The sequence below is a fragment of the Microtus oregoni genome, unplaced genomic scaffold, assembly GCF_018167655.1.
Source record: "Microtus oregoni isolate MIOR12 unplaced genomic scaffold, Mior012 000098F_ref0000018, whole genome shotgun sequence".
Taxonomy (NCBI): Eukaryota; Metazoa; Chordata; class Mammalia; order Rodentia; family Cricetidae; genus Microtus; species Microtus oregoni.
Window position 1 is genome coordinate 3,530,638 of NW_024544711.1, and position 13,976 is coordinate 3,544,613.

Below are 13,976 nucleotides of genomic sequence, written 5' to 3' on the forward strand. Positions count from 1 at the left end.
TAAGAATTGTTTTTGAGGAAATAGTGGAAACAGATGTCAGTACTAGGGAATTTAAAAGAAGGTCTTTGGTGAAAAAGTCTAGGCTCCCAGACACACAGACACTACCTGCACCAATTGGAGAAAGAGAACAGAGACTGGTCTCCCAGATGGACAGCTGAATCTTTAGGCTCTAGCCCCCAGGGCACATCCCATGCCTCTCCCTGACCCACTGCAGTCCCAGTAGCCAGTCAACAGGTAAGACTCTGTGGGCAGGGCTATCTACAGCCAGTGCCTCCCATAGGACCCTGCAATCCACAAGCCTCAGTCTGACGCCCAAGCCCACACAACTCCCATGACATCACCAGCTCCGGGAGACACAGATACCACCTGCAATGATTGGAGGAAGAGGTGAGCGATGGGTCTCCTGGTTGAACAGTCCCTTCTCTAGGCCCTAGGCCCAGGGAAAATCCTGTGTCCCTCCCCCACTCATCACAGCCCCACTAGCCAGTCAGCAGGTAACACTCCCATGGGTAGGCCAATTCACCACCCATGTCTCCCATTAGACCCTGTAATCTACAACTCCCACTTTGCCCCACAAACCCAACCATCCCCTAACACATCATAGACACTGCCTGTATCAGTTGGAGAACGAATGGCCCCCGAGGCACAGGTACTAGCTCCACCGGTTGGCAGAAAAGATGATGGCAGTAGAAGGATACATTCAACAACATAAAGAGCAATATGGCATCACCAGAACCTAAAGGTTCTACAACAGCAAGACCTGAGCATCCCAAAGCAGATGAAGAAGAGAAAACGACCTCAAAAATAAATTTATGAAGATGATAGTCTTTAAAATAGGAAATGAAAATTTCCTGAAAGAAATTGAGGAAAAGACAAACAAAAATTGGAAGCAATCAATATATCCCTTAAAGAAAGGCAAGGAAAAAAACAGGTGAAGAAAAAAATTCAAGGCTTGAAAATTGAAATAGAGGCAACAAAGAAAACACAAACCAAGGGAATTCTGGAAATGGAAAATCTGGGCAAATGAATAGGAACTACAGATGCAAGCATAACCATCAGAATGCAAGAGATGGAAGAGAGAATCTCAAGCACTGAACATACAATAGAGGAAATAGATTCATCACTCAAATAAAACATCAAAGTCAATAAAGTCATAACACAAAATGTCTAGGAAATTTGGGACACCATAAAAAGACCAAACCTAGGAATAATAGGGTTAAAAGAAGGAGAAGTCCAGCTCAAAGGCACAGAATATATATATATATATATATATATATATATATATATATATATTTAAAAAATCATAGAACAAAACTTTCCCAATCTAAATAAGAATATGCCTATAAAGATACACAAAGCTTACAGAAAACCAAATAGATTGGACCAAAAAAAAAGTCACCTCGTCACATAATAACCAAAACGCTAAGCATACAGAATAAAGGAAGATTATTAAGAGAAGCAAAGGAAAAAGACCAAGAAACATAAAAATGCAGACTCATCAGAATAACACCCAACTTCTCAATGTAGACTCTGAAAGCCAGAAAATCCTATACAGACATTTTTCAGACACTAAGAGACCATGCATGTCAGCCCAGACTACTATAACCAGGAAAACTTTAATCACCTTAGATGGAGAAAACAAGATAGTCCAGATTTAAATAATACCTATTCACAAATTCAGCCCTACAAAAGGTACTAGAAGGAAAATTCCAACCTTTGAAAGTTAGCTGCACCCACAAAAACACAGGCAATAGATAATTCCACACCAGAAAATCCCAAGAAAGGGAAACACACACACACACACACACACACACACACACACACACACACTACCAGAATAACAACAACAAAACCAAATAATAACAAGAACTAACAATCACTGGACATTAATATCCCTTAATATCAGTGGACTCAATTCACCAATAAAAAGACACAGGCTAACAGAATGGATATGAAAACAGGAGCCATCCTTCTGAATCCAAGAAATACACCTCAACCTCAAAGACAGATATTACCTCAGAGTAAAGGGTTGGGAAAAGACTTTCTAATCAAATGAACATATGAAACAAGCTGGAGTAACTACCCTAATATGTAACAAAATAGGCTTCAAACTAAAATCAATCAAAAAAGATGGAGAAGGGCATTTCAGGAAAAATCCATCCAGATGAAGTCTCAATTCTGAATATTTATGCCCCCAATACAAGGGCACCGTCATATGTAAAAGAAACACTACCAAACCTTAAACCACACATCAAACCCCACACACTAATAGTGGGTGACTTCAACACCCCACTCTCACCAATGGACACATCTGCCACATGGAAAATTAGCAGAGAAGGAAATTAACAGATGTCACTACTCAAATGGGCTTAGCATACATTTATAGAACATTCAACCAAAACACAAAAGATTATAAATTCTTCTCAGAACCTCACGGAACTTTCTCTAAAATTGGCACATACTTGGTCACAAAGCAAATCTCAACAGATACACAAAAATTGGAATAAACACCTGTATCTTACCAGACCATCATGGCTTAAAGTTAGAATACAACACCACCACAAATTACAGAGAGCAAACAAACTAAGCGAAATGGAATAATGCTCAAATCAGTCACCACTGGGTCAAGGAAGAAATAAAGACAGAATAAAAGAGTTCCCAGAATTAAATGAAAATGAATACACAACATACCCAAACTTACGGGACACTATGAAAGCAGCGCTAAGAGGAAAGTTCATTGCACTAAGTGCCTACATAAAGCATTTGGAGAAATCTCACACTAGTGACTTAACAGTATACATGAAAGCTCTAGAAAAAAAAGAGGCAAACTCACCCAGGAGGAGTGCCAGGAAATAATCAAACAACGGGCTGAAATCAATAAAATAGGAACAAAAACAACAATAGAAAGAATCAGTGAAACAGAGAGTTGGTTCTACAAGATAACAAGAAAGACAAACTTTTATCCAAACTAAACAAAAGGCAGAGTAAGAATATCCAAATTAACAAAACCAGAAATGAAAAGGGGAAATAACAATAGACACTGGATATCCAGAGAATCACGAGGTCATACTTCAAAAGCCTGTACTATACACAATTACAAAATCTAAAAGAATTGGACAATTTTCTAGAAAGGTACCACAAATCAAAATTAAATCAAGACCAGATAAATAATTTAAATAGACCTATAACCCCTACAGAAATAGAAGCAGACATTAAAAGCCTCCCAACCAAAAAAAAAAAAAAAGCCCAAGGTCAGATTCAGCACAGAATTCTGCCAGAAATTCAAAGAGAAGAAGAGCTAATATTAACACTCCTGAAATTGTTCCATACAGTAGAAATAGAAGAAATATTGTCAACTCCTTTTATGAGACTATACTTATCCTGATACCTAAACCACACAAAGAAGCAGCAAGGAAAGAGAATTACAGACCAATCTTCTTTATAAATATTGATGCAAAAATACTCAATAAAATACTGGTAAACAAAATAAGAACACATCAAAAAATAATAATACATGATCAAGTAGGCTTCGTCCCAGAGATGCAGGGATGGTTCGACATATGAAAATCTGTTAATGTAATCCACCATATAAACAAATTAAAAGAAAAACCCACATGATCATCTCATTAGATGCTGAAAAAAAAACCTTCAACAAACCCAACACCCCTTCGTGACAAAGGTCTTGGATAGAACAAGGAATATTCCTAAACATAATAAAGGCAATATACAGGAAGCTGACATCCAACATCAAATTAACAGGAGAGAAAGTCAAAACAATTCCACTAAAATCAGGAACAAGACAATGTTGCCTTATCTATTCAATATAGTATTTGAAGGTCTAGCTAAAACAATAAGACAACAAAAGGAGATTAAAGTGATCCAAATTAGAAAGAAGTCAAACTTTCACTATTTGCAGATGAAATAATAGTATAATAAGTGACCCCAAAAATTCTACCAAGGAACTACTTCAGCTGATAAACACTTTTTTTAAAATTTATTTATTTATTAAAGATTTCTGTCTCTTCCCCGCCACCGCCTCCCATTTCCCTCCCCCTCCCCCAATCAAGTCCCCCCTCCCTCGTCAGCCCAAAGAGCAATCAGGGTTCCCTGCCCTGTGGGAAGTCCAAGGACCACCCACCTCCATCCAGGTCTAGTAAGGTGAGCATCCAAACTGCCTAGGCTCCCACAAAGCCAGTATGTGCAGTAGGATCAAAAACCCATCGCCATTGTTCTTGAGTTCTCAGTAGTCCTCATTGTCTGCTATGTTCAGCGAGTCCAGTTTTATCCTAGGCCTTTTCAGACCCAGGCCAGCAGGCCTTGCTGAATTCCCGATAGAACATCCCCATTGTCTCAGTGTGTGGGTGCACCCCTCGCGGTCCTGAGTTCCTTGCTTGTGCTCTCTCTCCTTCTGCTCCTGACTGAACCTTGAGATTTCTGTCCGGTGCTCCAATGTGGGTCTCTGTCTCTGTCTCCTTTCATTGCCTGATGAAGGTTAATATTCAGGAGGATGCCTACATGTTTTTCTTTGGGTTCTCCTTCTTATTTAGCTTCTCTAGGATCACTAATTATAGGCTCAATGTCCTTTATTTATGGCTAGAAACCAAATATGAGTGAGTACATCACATGTTCTTCTTTTTGGGTCTGGCTTACCTCACTCAGGATAATGTCTTCTGTTTCCATCCATTTGTATGCAAAATTCAAGAAGTCCTTGTTTTTTTACTGCTGAGTAGTACTCTAATATGTATATATTCCATACTTTCTTCATCCATTCTTCCATTGAAGGGCATCTAGGTTGTTTCCAGGTTATAAAAACAGAGAAGTCAACCAATGGAATCGAATAGAAGACCCTGACTTTAGCCCACAAACCTATGAACACCTGATTTTCGATAAAGGAGCTAAAAGTATACAATGGAAAAAAGAGAGCATCTTCAACAAATTGTGCTGGCAAAACTGGATGTCAATCTGTAGAAGAATGAAAATAGATCCATATCTATCACCATGCACAAAACTCAAGTCCAAATGGATTAAAGACCTCAATATCAGTCCGAACACACTGAACCTGATAGAAGAGAAAGTGGGAAGTACTCTACAACACATGGGCACAGGAGACCCCTTCCTACGTATAACCCCAGCAGCACAAACATTAAGGGCCTCATTGAATAAATGGGACCTCCTGAGACTGAGAAGCTTCTGTAAAGCAAAAGACACTGTCACTAAGACAAAAAGGCAACCTACTGACTGGGAGAAGATCTTCACCAACCCTGCAACTGACAAAGGTCTGATCTCCAAAATATATAAAGAACTCAAGAAACTAGACCGCAAGAGGCTAATCAACCCAACTATAAAATGGGGCACTGAGCTGAACAGAGAATTCTTAACAGATGAAGTTCAAATGGCCAAAAGACACTTAAGGTCATGCTCAACTTCCTTAGTGATCAGGGAAATGCAAATAAAGACAACTTTAAGATACCATCTTACACCTGTCAGAATGGCTAAAATAAAAAACACCAATGATAGCCTTTGCTGGAGAGGTTGTGGAGAAAGGGGGTACACTCATCCATTGCTGGTGGGAATGCAAACTTGTGCAACCACTTTGGAAAGCAGTGTGGCTGTTTCTCAGGAAATTCGGGATCAACCTACCCCTGGACCCATCAATACCACTCTTGGGACTATACCCAAAAGATGCCCTATCATACAACAAAAGTATATGCTCAACTATGTTCATAGCAGCATTGTTTGTAATAGTCTGATAAACACTTTTAATAATGTGACAGGATACAAGATTAACCAAAAATATTTAGTAGCCCTCCTATATACAAAAGATAAATGGGCTGGGCGGTGGTGGCACACGCCTTTAATCCCAGCACTCGGGAGGCAGAGGCAGGCGGATCTCTGTGAGTTTGAGGCCAGCCTGGTCTACAGGAGCTAGTTCCAGGACAGGAACCAAAAGCTACGGAGAAACCCTGTCTTGAAAAATCAAAAAAAAAAAAAAAAAAAGATAAATGGGCCGAGAAAGAAATCAGAGAAACATCACTCTTTACAACAGCCACAAATAATACAAAATATCTTGGGGGTAACTCTAACCAAACAAGTAAAAGACCTGTATGAGAAGAACTTTAAGTCTTAGAAGAAAGAAATTGAAGAAGATAAAAGCAAATGAAAAGATCTCTCAAGCTCTTGGATAAGTAAGATGAACATAGTAAAAATGGCAATCTTACCAAAAGCAGGTTACAGATTCAAAGCAATCTCCATCAAAATCCCAAGATAATTCTTCACAGACTTTGAAAGAACAATATTCAACTTCAAATGGAAAAAGAAAAAAATCTAGGATAGCTAAAACAATCCTGCACAATAAAGAACTGAAAAAAAATTAAACACCTCAAACTCAAACCATCTAGTTAATATGTAGGCTAATAATAGAAATAAACTGTTCCCATAAGAAATATAAATGGCCAGCAAATACATGAGAAGTATTAAATACCTTTAGCTACAGGAAAATGCAAATTAAAGCTTCCTTAATCAAACAAACCAATCAATAATGACCTAATTAAATGAGTGGATTGTTCTCCAGAATGAAGTACGTTGGGGGCCAGAAAGATGACTTAGTGGGCCAAAGCTTGACATTCAGTTTCATCTCCAGAAAACATGTAAAGGTGGAAGGAGAGAACCAGGTCCACAAGGTTCTCCTCTGACCTTCACAATACACTGTGGAATATGTCACTCCCTACAACAATAATAAATACAAAGATGATGTAAAAATGGTCAATAAACATATGAAAAATGTTCAACATCACTAGATGTCACAGTTAGGGTTACTATTATTGGGATGAAACACCATGACCAAAGCAACATGGGAGGAAAGGATTTGTTCAGCATACACTTCCATAATCACTGTTCATCATCCAAGGAAGTCAGGACAGGAACCTGTTGGCAGAAGTTGATGCAGAGGCCATGGAGGGGTGTTTCTTACTGGCTTGCTTGTCATGACTTGTTCAGTCTGTTTCATTATATTACCCTGGACTACAAGCTCAAGGATGGCCCTACACATTGGGATGGTCCTTCTCTATCAATCATTAATTAAGAAAGTGCCCTACAGCTGGATCTTACAGAAGCATTTTCTCAATTGAGGTTTCCTCCTTTTAGATAACTCTAGTTTATGTCAAGTTGACAAAAAACCAGCTAGTACACTAGATATCAGAGAAATGCAAATAGAAATGACACTGAGATTCTTTCTAACAGCACCCATAAGGCAAAATCATCAAGAAAATGAATGACAACAGATGTTGGCAAGGATATAGACAAAAAGGAATTATGTGCTGCAGGTTGGAATGTAAATAGGACAGTCACTAGGCAAGTCACTATAGAGTATTTTTTAAAAAAAAACAACTAAAAATAGATCTTTCATATGACCCAGGTATATCACTCCTGGATATTTACCCCCAAAGACAATATATCACAGAAATATGTGAACATGAATAAATATGTTTAATGAAGAACTATTCACAATAGTCAAATCACTGGACTAACTCAGGTGTCTACCAATATAGGAATGAATTTACTTTTAAAATAAATGTTAAAGGAGTATTTATTAGACAGTAGTACTTTGTACTTAGTACTTACTAAGTAAGCTGGAATGTTCACTTGTGTTCATTTGTATAGTTCAACTGTAGCTACTGATTGAATATCTTTTATCTAAAAGGCTTGGGACAAGACATATTTCTGATTTAGAATTAGCTAAGCATGGTGCTGTAGGTCTAAGACTCTGTCTCAATAAACAAAAGCAAAAAAGGAGAAGCCTTTAAATAGAGATTTTAAGATTTGGGAGTACCTGCACGAACACCACAAATTGAACACCCCTAATACAAAATTCTGTGGCACTATTTTTTTCAGAGTATTTCAGGCTTCAGAGTTTTAGATGAGGCGTGTATATTTGTGCTATTAATTAAAAGCCACCTGTAGCAGCAAATACACATTTTCCTATATAAAAACTATACTGCTTTCTGAAATATGATAGTGAAATCTCATAGTCTGGGAGTAAACTGTTGTGTTGTTAATTTAATATATTTGTTGATGTGGTTACATTCATGATGAATTGCCAGTCAAGTACCTCTCTGTGCTCAATCACCTGATCCTATTTTATGCTGAAAATAGAAAAAAAAACCTCATATTATTGAGAAAATAATGTAAAAGACAGGATCCTCAATAGAAAGAAAAGATGAGATAAGGGGAAAGAAGTGTAAACTGTGCAAAATACTTTAATGGATGGCTAAATTCAACAAAACCATTTTCTGTCCAGCAAGTATACTTTTTTGAAGGTTTCTCTTAAAAAACCAGAACCAGTCTTTAGTTAAATGCTTCCTTACTGTTTTGCTTGGCCAGCCTGTGCATAGTTGTTCTTGCTTTTTCCTATGAACTTTGTGTGTGCAAAGGTGAAAGCAGTGGTTCCTAACATCTAATGTTTTTACTTTGGGGCTCAGTATTATAGGAAACATATGGTACTTCCACTTCAGGGCTGGGGAATTGTAGTTCAGCAGGAGGCCACTTGTCTAGCATGCTGGAGGCAAGCTCAAAAGCCAGTAAGGCCTGCGAGGTTGGGGGCTCAGTGTTATACTTTTATATACAACCTAGCAAAACCAAACCACGGATATGGTAGCAAGCCTATCTTTGCAAAATGAGGTATAAAAACAGTGACCTGGACTGCTCATCTTCCCAATATTTTATTCTCATTCACAAACTGTTTCAATTTACACTTAATAAGCAGGATGGGATCAATTTTAAAATGCAGTTTTGTAGGGCTGGAGATGTAGGTCAGTAGGTAGCGTTTTCCTGGTACTTGGTATGGATTTAGCCCGGAGTTCATCCAAACGGTAACACAGTGTTATAATGAACGCACTTATAACCCCAACAATTTGGAAGTGGAGGCCGGAGTGTCACAAATTCAGGGTCATCTTGGTCTATAAAACAAATTCAAAGCTGGGAGGTGGTGGCGCACACCTTTAATCCCAGGACTTGGGAGGTAGAGGCAGGCGCACCGCTGTGAGTTTGAGGCCAGCCTGATCTACAAGAACTAGTTCCAGGGCAGACTCCAAAACTACAGAGAAACCCTGTCTTGAAAAATCAAAAACCAACCAACCAACCAACCAAACAAACAAACAAAAAACGAATTCAAAAATAGCCTGAGATCATTGATCAAAACAAAGAACCATTAAAATACAATTTAAAAAATAATTCTAAATTTAAGGTTTTGGGAATTGAATCATAGGCTTTATGCATGCTAGTCTGCTACCCAACTGTCTTAAAAACAAAACAGGTTTCTCGAGTTATGAAAGTGGAAAAAAAAAAGTGGTTTTCCAGTTCTATCTCTTTCGTGGATTTTTTTGGGTTTAGCATAAGTGAATAAAAATATATTCCACAGAGAAAATATGTGATCCAACGTGCTCCACAGCTTTCAGTTTGACTGGCTACTCTAGTTCATTGAGTACTATAGTCTGGAACTGGATAATTTCTGTGCATGTTTATTTTTAGTTTGGTTTTGTTCAATACGTTTATGTATTTATTTGGTTATTCGAGATAGGGTTTCTCTGTGTAACAGTCCTGGCTGTCCTGGAACTGGCTTTGTAGACCAGGCTGGTCTCAAATTCACTGATATCCGCCAGCCTCTTCCTCCCAAGACTGGGAGCCACCAATGCCAGGCTCAATGCTTTTTAAATTAAAAAAAAAAAAAAAGGGAGAGCGCACTTCATGAAAAGAGCTATTAGCGATCCCATCCCGAGAACTTGCTAGAAATCGCAAAGCAAAGCACCATTCTAAAGTCGGTAAATCTCACAGTCTTCACAAACTCCTTTTCACGGTACCATTCCCTTAAGGTTCCGGTTTGCTGGTTTAAAAACTCCGACCTCTTGCGAAAGTCGGAAAGTAAAAGCCGCGGTGCCTTTCAAAACGGCTTCTGTAGCTGCAATTGCTCAAAACAATTTCAGTTCAATCAAAAGAGCATCTTACTTTGGATGTAAACCGGTTGCCTAATTTCTACGCCTTGTAAAAATAGGAGCGATTCGCCAAACGAACACAAACTCCGTGAGAACAGGAAGTAGCTGTGATGAACACATCCGGGGCCGTCAGTAAAATCTGTCCTACCCGGAGAAAGCGGAAGTGAGAAGACCGCGGAGGATTCGGGGATTCTTGTTTAAGGAAGTGACGTATCGCTTCAAGTCACATGATTTTGGAGGAAGGAATTTTGCTTTAGAGGCACAATCGAACCATGCAAGGCCAGTGTTGCTGTTAATTACAAAGTGAGACAGTTTCCAAAATTAAAAAAAAAAAATACTGCAGGGAGTTATTTCCAACTTATGGTTCTAGAGTTCTAGACACTGTTAGACCAAAATAAATAAATGATCTCAATTATTAATAATTATATACATAACAATATAAATAACTATATACATAATAAAATACTATAACAAATACACAATAAAGTTATATAAATTAATAATTATATATACATAATAAAATAAAACTATCTAAAATATATTATGGCTGTAGAGTCCTTAGTACTATTTCCTTGTCTAGGAGGGTTATGAACAAATATGGTTCTTATGAAAAACCGAAGGAGGGAAGGAGAGGGGAAGGGAGAGAGAAAATGAGTAAGGTTGAGAATAAGCGAGTGAACAAGGGAGAGGGGAGAGAGAATGATGTACATGTTATATAAAGAGTTCTGTATTAAAAAGAAACTCATACAGTGCATGATAGTAACTGCAGGATATTAGTTATTCTTTGAAATTCTTGTAGGAGTCTGTGCTGAAACCTTCTGGCCTTGGGATTTTTTTGGTTGGGAGATTTTTAATGACTTTCTATTTCCTTAGGAGTTATAGGTCTATTTAAATTGTTTATCTGGTCTTGATTTAATTTTGGTTTGTGGTACCTATCCAGAAAATTGTCCATTTCTTTTAGATTTTGCAGTTTTGTGTAGTACAGGTTTTTGAAGTATCACCTAATGATTCTCTGGATTTCCTTTGCACCTGTTGTTATGTTCCCCTTTTCATTTTTGATTTTGTTAATTTGGATATTCTCTTTCTGCCTTTTGGTTAGTTAGGATAAGTGTTTTTCTATCTTGTTGATTTTCTTGAAGAACCAACTCTTTGTTTCATTGAGTCTTTGTATTATTCGCTTTGTTTCTATTTCAGCCCTCAGTTTGACCATTTCTGTCATCTACTCCTCCTGGGTAAGTTTGCCTCTTTTTGTTACTTTATTCCTTTGCAGCTCTTAATATACTTTGTTTATTCTGTATGTTTTGTGTTTTGATTACTATTTGGTGAGGGGGCTTTTTTCCTGGTCCAGTCTATTTGGTGTTCTATAAGCTTCTTGTACCTTCATATGGCTATCCTGTTTTAGATTTGGAAAGATTTTTTTCTATAATTTTGATGAATATATTTTCTGTGCATTTGAACTGGAGTTTGTCTTCTATCCATATTATTCTTAGGTTTGGCCTTTTCGTGGTATCCCAGATTTCCTAGATGTTTGTGTTAACAGTTTGTTGGATTTAATGTTTTCTTTGACTTATAAATCTATTTCCTCTATCATATCTTCATTGTCTGAGATTCTCTCTTCCATTTTTTGCATTCTGTTGGTTTTGCTTGCATCTGTAGTTCCTGCTCATGTCCCAGACTTTCCATTTTGACATTTCCCTCTGTTTGTGTTTTGTTTATTTTCTCTATTTCAATTTTCAAATTTCAAGTCCTAAATTGTTTTCTTCACCTGTTTGTTTTTTCTTGGCTTTCTTTAAGGATTTTTTTGATTTCTTCCAATGGTCATGTCTATGCAACTTTCATGTAAAAACAGCTAATTTGTTTGGGAGTAAGATAGGGTTGTACTTATTGTACATTTCTTTTAACTTATTTACAAATTTGAATATTTTCTCTATATAAGTAGTTTTCTTTTTTCTATAATGTCTTAGTTGTCATGTAGTCACTGTACATGGCAGTGGATTTCCAAAGGACAATTTTAGTTCATGCATATAATGCATTTTGAGCATATTCTCCCATATCCTCATTCAAATCTTTTCTGATTATTCTTATTTTCCTTCTACTTCTTTATTCACCATAGACATCTATTTTCCTGTCCTATATACTTATATGCCTAAAGCAAATATTTTGAATTATTGTAATAAACTTTGTTTTTTTTAGAGCAACTTTAGATCTTATAGAAAATGAGTACCTGGAGTTCCTATATACACTCTTTCTCCCACCCTCAGCTCCCATTATTAATATCTTGTCTCAACATGACACATTTGGTAACACTGTTATACAAATTACTTTTCACTAACATGCAAAGTTCATACTAGGATTGACTTTTGTTGTATGAGTCTATTTTCTTTACAAATGCATAGTTACACATATCTACCATTATTGTATAATAAAGGAAAATTTCATTGTCCTAAAAATTGTCTGTGGTAGCTCATTGTCCTCATCCTCCTCTTACCCTGATAATTATCTTTTTAATGTCTTTATAATTTTGCTTTTGCCAGAATGTTATATAGTTGAAACAATATTGTCTTTCTTTTCAAAAACATTTCCATTAGTTCTTTGAGAATTTCATGCAGTGTATCTTAATCACATTCACCCTTACTTCTGAGCTCCTCCCAGACCCACACCCACTCCTCATCCCCCAGCTTTATGTGCTGGTTTTTCGGTAACCCATCCACTCCAATTTGAGCTGAACATGCACACCTGTGTGTGAGCCACCACCTGAGCATTGTCTGGAGCCACACCCTTAAATAAAACTGACTTTACCCCCCTAGAAAGCCACCTACTGCCTCCTCTGGGGTGGGGGCTCATTAACCCCTTTCCAGTCCATGCTGGAAGGTAGTAGAGTGAGCAATACGCCCTTTTTGTGGCTTGATAATTCATTTCCTTTTACTGAGCATTTGAAAAAAAAGGTAACTTTTAAAACTTAGTGGTCTAAGTTTCAACTTACATACTTTGGATTCTGATTGAATAAACCGGCTCTGAAAGACTTTAAAATGATAAGCAGTTTTAAATATTTACTCTGCATTTGATATTATGAACTTATTACCTCTGAAAGAGGAAATAATTAAATTGCAGTTATATCAAAATGGTTTTATCTGTTAGAAATGAAAATAAAAACACAGACAAGAAGAAATGAACTGACCATGGAGATTTTTGTGAGTCTTGGTCCTATCACAGTTCAGGGAAATGTGGGTCTGAAACAATGCAAAGAGGAAGTGTAAGTGAGGACAGTTCTATGCCCACTAAGGCATTCTCATTAAATTCTGTGTTTTTCTTGGTCTTTTATTGAGTCTTTCAGTTGAATTTAATGTGAGAGTAGTAACCTAACCACAATCCGAATGTGGACATGCCCAAGTTGTGAACAAAAGCTGAATTTCCTAGTTAAAAACTTTTCTCTAGGGGGCTGGAGAGATGGCTCAGTGGTTAAGAGCATTGCCTGCTTTTCCAAAGGTCCTGAGTTCAATTCCCGGCAACCACATGGTGGCTCACAACCATCTGTAATAAGGTCAGGTGCTCTCTTCTGGCCTGCAGACATACACACAGACAGAATATTGTATACATAACAAATAAATAAATAAATATTTTAAAAAAAACTTTTCTCTATGGCAGCCAGTCACCCTTTCAGTCTTGAAGTTGATTTAATTAGAATAATATCTGATATCTGATTAAATAATCAACATATGAGTATCTTAGGTCCTTGTCTACTATAGATGCTCATGTTAGCCCTGCTTGCTCTTGTTTTGAGATAAAGTTTCTTATATCATAGGTTGGAAGGTTGGAACTTGGTATGTAGCTGAGGATGAGCTTTATTCTGAAAATAAAACTCTGAATGTTTCGCACGCCTTACACACAGTTATAGAAGCAATGAAAGCCTGTGTTTGAAACATAGAGAAGATGTTGGTATATTGTGGGACCTATTGAAACGAAGCTATTTAGAGAGCCGTCAATATGAAA